The sequence below is a fragment of the Cetorhinus maximus genome, chromosome 15 (assembly GCF_964194155.1).
Source record: "Cetorhinus maximus chromosome 15, sCetMax3.hap1.1, whole genome shotgun sequence".
Lineage (NCBI taxonomy): Eukaryota > Metazoa > Chordata > Chondrichthyes > Lamniformes > Cetorhinidae > Cetorhinus > Cetorhinus maximus.
The window spans coordinates 84,136,668-84,150,228 of record NC_135893.1 but is presented as its reverse complement, the minus strand read 5'-3'; the positions used below and the strand labels follow the sequence as shown (position 1 = coordinate 84,150,228).

At 43.8% G+C, this 13,561-nt stretch overlaps 1 protein-coding gene across 1 annotated transcript in view; it reads left to right on the top strand.

Moving 5' to 3' along the window:
• The window catches only part of srlb (sarcalumenin b), a 57,517-nt gene that overhangs the window by 9,691 nt on the left and 34,265 nt on the right, over positions 1 to 13,561 (top strand). The window lies entirely within an intron of this gene.

Sequence of the window (13,561 nt, the reverse complement as noted above, 5' to 3'; positions counted from 1 at the left end):
GAACCCACTGTCCCTGCAAACTACCACCCGTCTCCAGCTCCCTTTCTTCCAAAGTGCTTGAACATGTTGTCGCCTACCAAATCCATTCCCATCTTTCCTGGAACTCCATGTTTGAATTCCTCCAGTCAAGTTTCTGCCCCTGCCACAGTATCGAAACAGCTCTTAGCAAATCACAAACAACATCCTATGTGACTGTGACAAAGGGAAATTTTCCCTCCTTGTCCTTCTTGACCTGTTTGTAACCTTTGACGTGGTTGATCACATTCCTCCTCCAACATTGTTCCACTGCCATCCAGCTGGGTGGGGACTACTATTGCCTGGTTCCATTCTTATCTATTTAACCATAACCAGAATATCACTTGCAATGGCTTCCCTTTCCCCTCTCGCACCCTTATCTCTGGCGTCCCCTAAGGATCTATCCTTGGCCTCCTCCTATTTCTCATCTACATGCTGCCCCTCGACGACATCATGTGAAAACACAGGGCAGAATCTTCTGTTTGGCGTGTGGGGGCGGGCCCCACACGCCAATGTGTAAAATGATGCGCGGTTGGGCGTGTGTCCCGATGTCACCGCGCATCATTCCGACCTTCAGTTCGGCAGGCACGCAACGGAGTCGGCTGCCCCACTGGCCGAACTGTCAAAGGCCTGTTAAGACCATTAATGAAATAATTACAGTAGTTGTCAGGGCTGCCCGTCCAACCTTAAGGTTGGCGGGCAGGCGGAGAGCACAGGTGACCTTCGCATTTTTCCATGAAACCTGATCCACGGGCATCCTGCTGGGTGGGGACTACTTTTCAATAAATCATGAAGGATTTATTAATGAAATATTTTTTTAAAATCATAATTTATAAACATGTCCCAGCTCATGTGACACTGTCACATGAGGGGACATGTCTGAATAATTTTTTTAATTCTTTTTTCCAATTTTTCATAATGAAACTAGTCTCCCTGAGGCAACTCCATGCCTCAGGGAGATTTCTGCGCTCTTTCGCACGCATGGTGAAAGAGCGCAGGCCTCGACTCTCCCTCCTCCTCCCGCCTGCACAGGTAGCACTGAGCGTTTCCGGGTGTGCGTCACGCTGGGCAGACCTTAATTGGCCCGCCCACATAAAATGGCGGCGCACAACCGATCGCAGGCGGCGATTGGCTCCGTGCCTAACCACGCCCACTCCTGACTGGTCCACCCGACAGGGAGAAAATTCACCCCACAGTGTTAGTTTTCCCATGTACACTGATGACACCCAGCTCTACCTCACCATCACCTCTAGCAACTCCTCCACTGTTACTAAACTATCAGACTGCTCATTGGACGTCCAGTACTGGGTGAGCAGAAATTTCCTCCAAATAAATATTGAGAAGACTGAAGCCATCATTTTCAGTCCCTGCTGCAATTCGTTCCCCATTACAGACTTCACCCCTCTCCCTGGCAATATCTGAGATTAAGCCCGTCTGTTCACAACCTTGGTGTCACATTGACCCTGAGATTAGCTTCTGACATCATATTCATGACATCACTAGGACCGCTTATTTCTGTAACATTGCCAGACTTTGCCCCGTCCCAGCTGATCAGCTGCTGAAACCCTCATTCATGCCTTCGTTAACTTCGAGAACTTGACTATTCCAATACACTCCTGGCTGGTCTCCCACATTCCACTCTCCATAAATTTGAGGTCATCCAAAACTCTGCTGCCCATGTCCTAACTCATACCAAGTCCTGTTCACCTATCAACTCTGTGCTCACTGACCTACATTTCCTCTTGGTTATGCAATATCCTGATTTTAAAATTCTCATCCTTGTTTTCAAATCTCTCCATGGCCTCACTGCACCCCCCTCTTCACTTCTGTAACCTTTTTCAGCCCCTCAGCCCTCTGAGATATCGGCAAACTTCTAATTCTGGCCTCTTGAGCATCCGATTTTAATTGCTCCACAATTGGTGGCCGCGCCTTCAGTTGCACAGGCCCACTGCTCTGGAAATCCTCCCTACACTTCTCTGCCTTTCTACCTTGTTTTCCTCCTTTAAGACGCTCCTTAAAACCCATCTCTTTGACCAAGCTTTTGGTCATCTCATGTAATCTCTCCATATGTGGCTTAGTGTCATATTTTGTTTTATAATGCTCCTGTAAAGTGCTTTGGGGTGTTTTCTTACATTAAAGATGCTATATCAAGACAAATTGTTGTTAAAAATTCCAGCCATTCTCTTTAGCAAAGTATTCCAAACTAACAATCCGTTGCATAAGACAATTTCTCCTAACTCTTTTGGTGACATTTGATAGCTAATTATTAAAAATCACAGAAGTGATTACATGCCCACTTCAGTCAGACAAAAGCCACGATAATCATATTAGATTAGAAAAGTCCTGAAAATACAGCACAACCTCTTTACCAACCCCTAACCCACACCCATGTATTCAACTGTCCCACCATCAATTGCATAAAATGCAGCAGCCTTTAAAACTTTTAAAAGCAGCCCACTACCCTGGCTTCATCAATTCTGGATATTAGGAATGCACTTGTGTTTCCAGCACCCAGTGTTGCTAGGGTACAAGGAATGAGAAAATGTCAAATGATGTACTTCCTTTATTTGCATGTGTTCAGAATGTACCCAGCCCCGTGTCCTCTGTGGAAGTTTTCTTTTCGACAGCTTACACTATCTTTTAGAGGTTAGAACAGGTGTGCCCAGAAATGTGCCAATGTAGGTATGGGATTCCCAAGAGGGTGCCAATACTTGAATGGGAATGTGTCAATATTGATAGGAAGTCCCTAGAAGTATGCCAAAATTGATAGGGAATCCCCAGCAATATGCCAATACTGATAGGCAGTCCCCAGGAGTATGCCAATATTAATATTAATAATAATAAAAGAGGGTGCCAATATTTGAATGGGTTCTCCAGGAATGTGTCAATGTTTGTATGGGATCCCGAGAAGTGTGCCAGTATTTCTAGGGGTTCCCCAGAAGTGTGCTAATATTTATTGGCGATCCCAAGATTGTGTCGATATTTGTAGAGGGTCGCAGGGTTGTGGGTTGAATCTTTCGTGCCCCCGTGGGCGTGTTTCCCACCGGGGTGGGGGGGCACGTAAAATAAGGCGGGCAGCCATCCCACCACCTTCCTGTCCACCCCTGAGCTCACCACCATAATATTAATAATTATGATAATATCAAGCCATTGACCCTGATAATATGCTGCACACACCATGAAACGTTTGGCGTGGGCAGCCAGGTGGGAGCAGGAAGACTGATTTTTTTTCACTCAAATGCTAAAAAGGTAGGAAGGAAGGGGGGCGGTCACTCTTCGGGGGCTTTCCTTTGCTGATCGTGGGGCAGGCCCCTTAGTTCAAACCCTCCCCTTTCTTTCTACCTGCTCCCTCTCTTAAAGCCGCACCATCCCCCCACTCCTCTCCCTAACCTACCCAAGCCCCCCTGGGCCAAGGCCCTGGACTTACTTGCTCCCGGGATCCATGGGCCTTTGTCGTCTTTTTCTTCTCGTGCTGGCAGCGGCCACTGATGCTGGGTCTGATGGAGCTGCTGGCCAATCCAAATGGCCGGCAGCTCCAGAGGGCAGGACTTTCTCCCCAATGAGGGGCAGAAGTCCCACTTGGCTCTTGTTAGTCCGCCCTGCTGTGTGCAGTGCTTTATGGCTGCTGGGCAGGTTGGCGTGGAGCATGTCGGCTCCACGTTGATATTGTTTTTTGAGGGAGGTGCTGTCTGCCCCACACCCACCCCCCAACCCCCGTATTATTCAGCCCTATGACATTATGTGTAGAAGATTCCCTACAAAGTATGTAAACAATTTTGGAGAAAATACAGGAACATTGGATTTAAAATTGGGAGCTCCAGTTGAAGGGCTAGTTCAGATGGGCTGAATGGCCTGTCTCTCATTTCTAGAGAATCACTGGATAAGTTAAGAGAATTACAACCCAGAGGCCATTTGCAGCCTTGGAAAACCAGTTGCCAAACTCCAGGGAGCCCAGCCCTACATAAGAAAGAAAGACTGCATTTCTATAGCACATTCATAACGTCAAGCCATCAAAGCACTTTACAGCCAATGAAGTACTTCCAAAGTGTAGTCACTGTTGCAATGTAGGAAACACTGCAGCCAATTTGCACACAGCATAAGTGCCCACAAACAGCAGCATGATAATCTGTTTTAGGTATTGGTTGAAGGATAAATATTGGCCTAGTACACTGGGGAGAACTCCCTTGTTCTTCTCTGAAATAATGCCATTGAATTTTTTATGTCCCCCTAAGAGGGCTGATGGGGGTCTCGGTTCAAAGTCTCATCCAAAGGATGGCAACTCCCTCTGTACTGTGTTGAAGTATCGGCCTAGATTTGTAGCTCAAAAACGTAGTCACTGTTGTAAAGTTGGTGTTTACTGCTTTCTCTTGTTTGAATTTTGCATGATTGGAATGGGCTGTTCTGATCAGTTATCTCACAAATCAGAACACCAAGATTTGCTAATATCTCCAGCTTGAAATACAGGCACTTCAATTGATCTAAAGAATTAAGAAAGAACTTGCATTAATGGAGCCCCTTTCACATCCTCAGGACATCCCTAAAGTGCTTCATGGTTAATTAATTACTTTTGAAGTGTAGTCACTGTTGTAATTAGGAAACACTTCAGCTAATTTGTGCACAGCAGGGTCTCAAAAGCAAAAGTGTGATAATGACCAGATAATCTATTTTAGTGATGTTGGTTAAGGGATAAATATTGGCAGGATACCAAGGGGAACTAGTCTGTTTTACTTTGGCTATTGTCAAGGGATATTTTACGTCTACCTGAGAGGCCAGGTAGGGCCTCAGTTTAGTGTCTCATCAGAAAGATGGCACCTCTAACATTGCAACACTCCCTTTGGAATATCAGCCTGGATTTTGTGCTATACTCTGAAGTGAGACTTGAACCTATCTGACATAGAGGCAAGCGTCCTACCCACTGAGCCACAGCTGAAACATTATGCATGGCTAGATGATGACTCACAGAAACAACAGAGTCCGGACAATCTTGGTGCACGAGCCACTCCACTTTGAAAGCAAGAATTTGAAGGTTATAGGGACATGTACTGGCCTTGAATTTATTGAATACTCCCACTGAATACTATGACTGAACACTACCGGGATTACTGCCAGCGCTATACGTGGAATGTAAGCCGTCAGAGCTGAGCAATGTGGTTCGTAAACTTAGAATGAGGTCTCCCAGTTTTCACTGAGTTACATCAGTGGAAAACTGTCACTTCTGTCACTAGAAGTTTCACCCATGGTTTAGTCACCTCCATCTGAAAAGTGGGGCCATCACTGACAGTACAAATTGCAAGAGCCCTCTGCAGAATATGGTTATCAGGCCAAGGCCCTTTCCGCATGCTCTTAATTCTGACAAAAGTACCCATTGCTTTAGCAAATGAAGGTGTCTTCTGATGCATCTCTCTGCTTTTCCTGTTGTTGCAGTGTGTTGCTTTGCATTGACCATGTCTTATTTCATTGTCACAGTCAGTGATCTTGGTCCTGCAGTCTGAAGTGACCTTGTTACCCTCTTCCCACCCTTGGCCGGTCTGTACCATACCCACCCATTAATGACTCATAGTCACAACACAAAAGCTTCAGAATGTGTTACTAACTGATTATAAAAAGGGTGAGTGTAAGATGATAACCATTCTTATCAGTAGACAATTGATGCCTCCCATTTCCTGAAGTGAGGTTTTGGCTTAATGGAACATAAGATTACTGAGCTCCTTGAGCTTGTTCCTCCATTCAATTATAAAGAAAAAAAAACTTACATTTATAGAGCACTCTTCACAATTAACATAAGTCTCAAAGTGCTTTTTACAGTGAATAAAGAGCTTTTGAAGTGTGGTCACTGTAGTGATGAAGGAAACACAGCAGCCGATTTGTGCACAGCAAGCTCCCATAAACAACAATGTGATAATGACCAGGTCATCTATTTTTGTAATGTTGGTTGGGGGATAAATAAAGGTCATAACACTGGAGATAACTCCCCTGCTCTTTTTCAAAATAGTGCAATTGGTTCTTTCATGTCTACCTGAGAGAACAAACTGGGCCTTGGTTTAATGTCACATCTGAAAGATGCTACCTCCGACAGTGCAACACTCCCTCAGTACTGCACTAGAGTCTCAGCCTTAATTTTGATGCTTAAATCCTGGTGTGAGACTTGGGCCCACAACTTTGCGATCCAAAGGTGAGAGTGCTACCATGGCTGATTTACAATTAGATTATGGCTGATCTGCACCTCAACTCTATTTATCTGCTCTAGCTCCATAACCCCTTGATAACCTTATCTAACAAAAATAAACTATCAATCTCAGTTTCGAAAATTCCTTCAACCTCAACAGCCTTTTGAAGACAGTCCCAGATTTCCACTCCCTTTGAGTGAAAAATGAGCTTCCTAATTTCCCTCCTAAATGGCCTAGCTCAATTTTTAGGGTTATGTTTCCTCTCCTGGATTCCCCCACCATAGAAAATAGTGTCACTGTATCTACTCTATTGAATCCTTTTAACATTTTAAATACCTCAATCAGATCACGCCTTAATCTTCTAAACTCAAGTGAATACAAACCAAGATTTATGTAACAAACTTGACTGCAATCAAAGCTAGTGTGTAGTAACTGACAGTTTTATTCCAGAACTACATATATCCGCATACCTTACATGAAGGAAGACATCTCAGATGTTTGACAATGAGGAAAGGGCACTCAGTGCTGTGAGAAATGGGGGAAACTAAAAGCAAAGTCAGAGCGATCAGATTTTTAAGAGGCTTTTGAAAGAAGTGAGAGAAGTGGTGATGCAGAGTGATTTACTGGGGAGTTTAGGGGCACTATGGTTGAGAAAGTGAGGAACAAGCAGCAAGTCAGGGTCACTGGGGCTGGGAGATTACACGGGTAGGGAAGATTAGAGGGAAACGGGGAACCAGTGGAATTTGTTAAGAAAAGGACTGCCAGGAGTGCATTTTCCAGTGTTTGAAAGGAATCTAGGCCACAGAATTTTGGAGTAATTGGAGTTTATGAAGGAGGGGTGGGTAGTGCGGAGACATTGAAAAGTCAATTTTAGATGGACTGAAGGTATAAATTAGGATTTCAGTGACAGAGAGAGAGGTGGGAGCATAAACATCCAATGGCATAGGATAAGTGCAGTGTGTTTGAGAGGAACAGGAGATTTTGGACCTTTGGGTTCCAAAGCTTTCCCATCACTGGGGTCTTCCTTGCATTGAGTCTGAGTCTGCTATAGACAAATTGATAGAATGATTGCATTGATCTGTCAACAACTCATTGTCGTTGTATCATGTTTACCATGATGGTAGAAGGTGAACTAAGATGGACATTGGTCTATTCTCATCTAGAAATTCCTACGTTCAGAATGCAGACATAGAATTGTGTGTTTAAGGCTAGCTTGAGGTCAGACTGCACATCACTTGATCCAGACTGAGATGGCAGTCAGGAAGGGCTAATGGAAATAGTACTGGACACTTGAAGATTCTACTGGAACTAAAATAAATGGGATGGCTTTAGTTTCACTTGTGTTGGAAAATTAGGCTCATTCTGGCCTTGATGTTGTATAGTAAGCAACAGGCTTCTGATCAGACTAAAATTGGGAATGAACTCCTTTGGGGTGTGACATCAAACCAAGCACTATTTCTTTTCTTCTTAATTTGCCCCTAACACAATAAGAAAACAAGAACATAAGAAATAGGAGCATGTGTAGGCCAGGTGTATCTTTGAGCCTATTCAATTAATCAATAAAATCATGGCCAACCTTTTACCTCAACTCCATTTTCCCACCTACTTCCCATATTCATTGATTCCCCTGGAGTCCAAAAATCTATGGATACCAGCCTTGAATATACTCAATGACTGAACATCCAGTCATGGGGTTGAGAATTTCAAAGATTCACAAGCCTATGGACAGGATTTTTTGGATGGCAGGGTTTCTGCCCCACCACCTGAAGAGTTGGCGGGGAATGCATCCCTGCTAATCAAGGCAACCCTGCAGCCATTTAACACTCCGAGGAGCACTAATTGGCTAGAGGTGGGTCTACTGTCCCTCACTCAGATGGAAGTCCTGCCTCAGAGAGCTGCCAGCCAATCTGATTGGCCAGCAGCTCTGTAGTCCCAGCTGCACAGTGCAGAAGTGGCCAGGACTGGAACTACAAGCAAACTCCACGTTCTAATTCCCAGAGTCCAGGACCAGGTGAATGCTGGAATCTCATTGCGATGTGGGAAGATGAGGCTAGTAGGATGGTGGGAAGAGGGGGGGTGGAAGCCTTGATGGAGAGACCAGGGAGAGGGAGTACCAGTGAGGGGCATACCTTGGCCGGGGGGGAATGGGTTGCCCAATATGGAAAGGAAGCCCTTGAGGAGGCGCCTCCCACCCCCTCCCTTTCCCATCCAAGGCCCTGAATTCCTCCCACAAGCCTCAAAATTGAGGCTGGTCAGGATGCAGCCCTTAAGTGGCCACTTAAGGTCCTCAATTGGGGTGAGGGCAGGCAGGCAAGCTGACTTAGGCCTCGCACACCGAACATAAAATTGTGGACAGGCAAGGGGCAAGTGGCAGGAAGGCCACCCAAGGAATTTATGGGAACCCCACCTGCAAACCTGTGGCAGGGCACTGTAAAATTCTGCACTTTGAGTGAAGAAATTTCTCCTTATTGACAGTGCCAACTCATAAAATAACCCCTCTGGTGCAGGTACATGGTAATATAAGCAGCGAAAGAGTGAGACTAGTTATGATAATATAGTCACAACAGACTTGACAGCACTACAGTGCGAGGCACAAACTGCTGGTTGTGACCGCCATAGAAAAGTAGATTAGTCACCCTATTACCAGCAAATTAAGCCACATGAGAAAAATGTGCAAACAGAAACACAAACAGCTGTCATAGAGAGTAAAGGCATTTCAGAAAGGTAACTGTGAGGATCTGAGCATGAGTGAAGTGGTTAACACAAGAATCACGGCCAAATAGTGACAATTGAGACATGTACTGACTGAGACATCCCCACTGACAAGGTAAAATGAGTCTGAGTGTCGTGTTTTATGAGATGAACCAGCTTTGGGTTTTAAAGGCATACAACTTGCTGGGCTTCAATGTTCATAGTGGAGGAAAAATCTCCAGAGTCATTCAAGAAAAAAAAGGAACTTGCATTTATATTGCTCCAATTCAGGTCCTCAGGACATCCTAAAGTGCTTAATGGTCAATGGATTACTTCTGCACTGTAGTCACTGATATCTTACAGGAAAGTGCAGCAGCCAATGTGTACACAGCAAGATCCCATAGACAGCAATAAGAAGAATGACCAATTAGTCTATTTTTGGCAGTGTTAGTTGTGGGACTAATATTGCCCATTGCCCAGGATATTGAGTGAACTCCTTTGCTCATCTTTGAGATAGTGTCATGGATATTTAACACTTACCTGGCATCCCATTTGAAAGACAGAACCTCTGGCAGTACAGCACTCTCTCAATACCGTACTTAAATTTCAGCCTAAATTAACTGCTCATGTCCTTGAGGGGGGATTGAAGCGTGAAAACGGAATCAGTGAGATAGTCCCGTCTGATCACAAGGAGCTTATGTGTAAACATTCGATGTGACAGGATGGGTAACACCCGCAATAACCCTATGATTGAATAGCTCACCGACTCACAATTTTGATGCACAGGTGAAGAATGGCTTACTTGGATGAGGTGCCTTGGAGCTGCAACTGTACCACAATCAGTGAATTCCTGAATGTAGGAATAATGACAGAGGAAATATCAGATAGGGAATGAAAAGCCAAGAGCAGGGTATGTCACTGCGCAATGACATATCATCCCTTTACAAAAAAAGATTGGAAATCACTGCTCATGATGCTAACATTTGTAGAACATTCCTCCAGGTGAAAAAGGAACAGGTTAACAGCTCCAGTAAAACAGCAAGGAACATCCTCTGAACATGCCACTTTGACTGCTAATCTATCTGAATATTCTACCTCATGTTCATGCCTCTGCTAGAATGTTCAGGGATTTCCAACATAGCTTCCATGGTTCTTCAAATAGACAGCGAGCTCAGTGCATTGCAACAGCAATGCCAACATATAAAACCATACTCTCTAAAGGTCTCTTTATATATAGAACGCTGAACTAGGTTACAGAATCTAATAGAGGGGTTTGGGTTGTTTATATATAGAATAACGGATATTCAGGAGTGATACTAATTGAGAGGTTCGAATGGTCTATATATAGAATATCGAGTACCCTGGAGTGAGTCACAGGCTGGTTTAATGGAAGGGGTTCAGTGGGTTTATATACAGAATAACAGTGTGTGTTATAGGCTCAAATCTAATCGAGGCATTTGGTGGTTGTGGGCAGTGGTGGGGGGGGAGTTGCGGGTGTTATTAGATAGAATAGCAGCTACTTGGGAGCGAGTTACAGGCTGGAATCTAATCAAGGGGTTCACATGGTTTATATACAGAATAACAGATTCCTGGGAGTAAGTTACAGGCTGGGGTCCAATTGACCTGAATGAAAAATAAACTATGTTGCGGTGTATACTGGTCTACCAATTCACCACGAGTGCACTTCACACTACTAATCAAGGCCAGTTTGACCCCATGGAGCCATTCCCTTAAAAACCCAAGAGGAGATTTTCTCCATAATTTTAGTAGAAACCCAGGACTAGTAGTGTTAGCAGCTGCTTTCAGCCATTTCTCTTCTGCCATCCTTCTGCGAAAGCTACAGTGTAAAACTGGGAGAGCCCCCAAGAAAATTCAAAGTGCCATTTCATCCTGGGTGGATGCTAGAGGACTTCAATGCTGCTGATCCCATGTCTCACAATGTTCAATGTCAATGCTCAGCTTGCCTGGTAAAATGGTTCTGACTGTTGAAAGTAGATGCATGGAATTGACAAGTTCCAGAAGATTAGTGTTGTTCTGCAAGCTTTTTGAAACTGTTTCTCATTCTCCAGTGGGAAAACATTCTTCTTCCTGGAATGAGAAAGGGCAGCACAGGTATTGTATGCCATGGCAGGCCTTGGCTGGAGTCTGGTGATACCATTCAATGCCTGGCAAGGAGGATGAGGCAAGCATCCTGCCTCCCACCAGTATCCCTCTGTAACGGTCCAACTGTATAGAGTTGTGTGAGGGTGACTTGCATCACTCTCTCTTCTCCCTGTAGAGAAACACCTGGCCTCCATTTGCAAGGTTTAACCTGTACAGCCTCCATTGGGACTGGGTTGTTAATTAATTTTACCTGCTTCTGTGACCACTTTATTTTCCCTGTTTGAGAAAAAGTTAGAAGTCTTCTTTGATGGAAATTGGTTAGAATAGTTTGCAAAGTGGATCTCTAAACTTTGCAAGCCATACAATTGTTCTTTTTGTACAAGGTTTTCTTTCTAGCTATGGAGCTTTTGCAGCTGATGTTGACTGAGAAGATTTTAAGATAGCCATAAAATAGCATGTATAGACGATAGAAAATTGGGACTGGGTTCAAAAATTTGGCAGTGGTTAGAGAGATGTTATTGGCACCTGAACCAGCAATGATGGCCTCTTCCCAACAGACTAAGGTATGATGCCTACACTATGACTCAGTGAATGAGAGTCTATGTGCTCCAATACCAAGTTGTCTTGTAGTTAGATCTCTTCAAAGTTGACAAATATTTATTGTAGTTGAGCAAAGACTATTACATCTTCTAAGGGAAAATTAGAAAAATAGTTGAAATAAAAAGCGATACAGCATTTTGGGAGAGTGTGGGACAGAGTTAGTTTTGGGACACAGATTTAAGATTTTGCGCAAGAGTTGCAGTGGGAACGTGAGGAAGAAATTTTTTCTGCAACAAGTGGTAATGATCTGAATTGCTGCCCACGAGAGTGGTAGAATCGGAAACAATCAGTAATTTCAAAAGGAAATTGGATGGGGACTTGAAGGAAATAAACTTGCAGGGCTATGAAGACTGAGCAGGGAAGCTGGACTGACTGGATTGACCTGCAGAGAAGTGATATGGACTTGATGGGCTGAATGGCCTCTTTCTGTGCCATAAATGGCTCTATGGGCCAGATTTTTTCCCAACTCGCCAGACCCACCTGGTAAAAAGTACCCTGCAATGTGAAATTTCACTTCGGTGGGGGCAGGGGGTTTGGGATAGAGTCAGGCTTGCCTACCCCAAAAGTAGAGCGTAGACAACCATGGGGTCATGTGAATGCCAAGTCAGGCTGGTTAGAAGGCCTGCCTCAGATCTCTGGGACTTTGTCCCAGTTGTTTTAAGTGTTGTTATGCTCCCTAGCCTTCACCCCTCACACACTCCAATCCCCATGCCAACTCAATGTCAACTCATGCCCCCATCCCCATGGCCTTTCATACCCTGCATGCCACGTCTATATCCATTCACTCAGTATCCACTATGGGCACACCTCAGGAGTCATGTAGAGGTGAAAATATAAACTTCTAACAATCTAATACAGCTCTCACTGCTACATTCTTAATAGTGAAAAAAACTCCCATTCATAAAATCCATTCAATATTGTTAAATCTCCTCAAGTAGTTAATCTCTTATAAAAGCAAACATACTTCTATTCAAACCCCATATAAAAGATAGATAATCCTTTAATAGCCCCTTTAAATTGTCAATCAAACTGTGAACTCAGAACCCCTGCTGAGATAATTGTAGTATTTGAAACTCAGTCAAGCATTCATTATGGCATCATGATAGCCCATGATGAAAGGTCAACAAAGAAATCTATTGAAACTACACCACCAGATGCTACTTTTTTCCAACTATGGTTGTTTTCAACTCTCACTGACAGCGGTGGCCTTTTTTTAAATTTTAAAGGGTGATGCATTTAAAAAACTTCAGATCATGACAGTTATATAGAACTTATCCACCCTTCAAGAATATTTACGTCTATTCCATCAATCTATGACTGCAATACTGCAAGTTAAGACCCTTGGACCAGCCAAAATGGGGTCTGTTTGAACTCAGCATTTAAGGATTTCATCACCCACATCCTGCCTGCCATTTTTAAAGGTCCGCAGAGTCTTCTTGACTTCATAAAAATCTGGTGCTATGACTCAAAGCACCAGCCCAGAAAGTATTCAAGTTGAAAATATCTCTAATTAAACACAGTCCTTTCACATTTCGAACCCATGAACAGTGTAGATTTGCCTAGAGGTCCAGAGGGTGAGAATGTTTTCTAGGGACTTGGTTATAATGTGGAATTAATAAGTTGTTTCAGTGAGTTCTTCCCCCAATGTTATATGGTCTAAATGGGCAAAATTATGAGATTTGATGCACTGTATAAATTAGGATGTCATCCTCTCCACTGGAGAGAACATCTAATTACAGTTTGACAAGTTTACATAGGGTGTTTCCATTGCAAAGGTGGCCAAAATAATTTATGTTGGAAAAAGTTGACAGCCCGTGTGTGTTAAGCTAAGAAATGTTGTATGAACAATGTATGAGTTAAAAATGAGGACTGAGTTCTGCCTATGTGCTCTCAGAGAATTATCCCTCACCTTCCAACCTTCCTTCCACATGAAGACTAAATTTGGTTTTGACTTCCCATGTCCAATGCCACAGGAGGTAATGCAT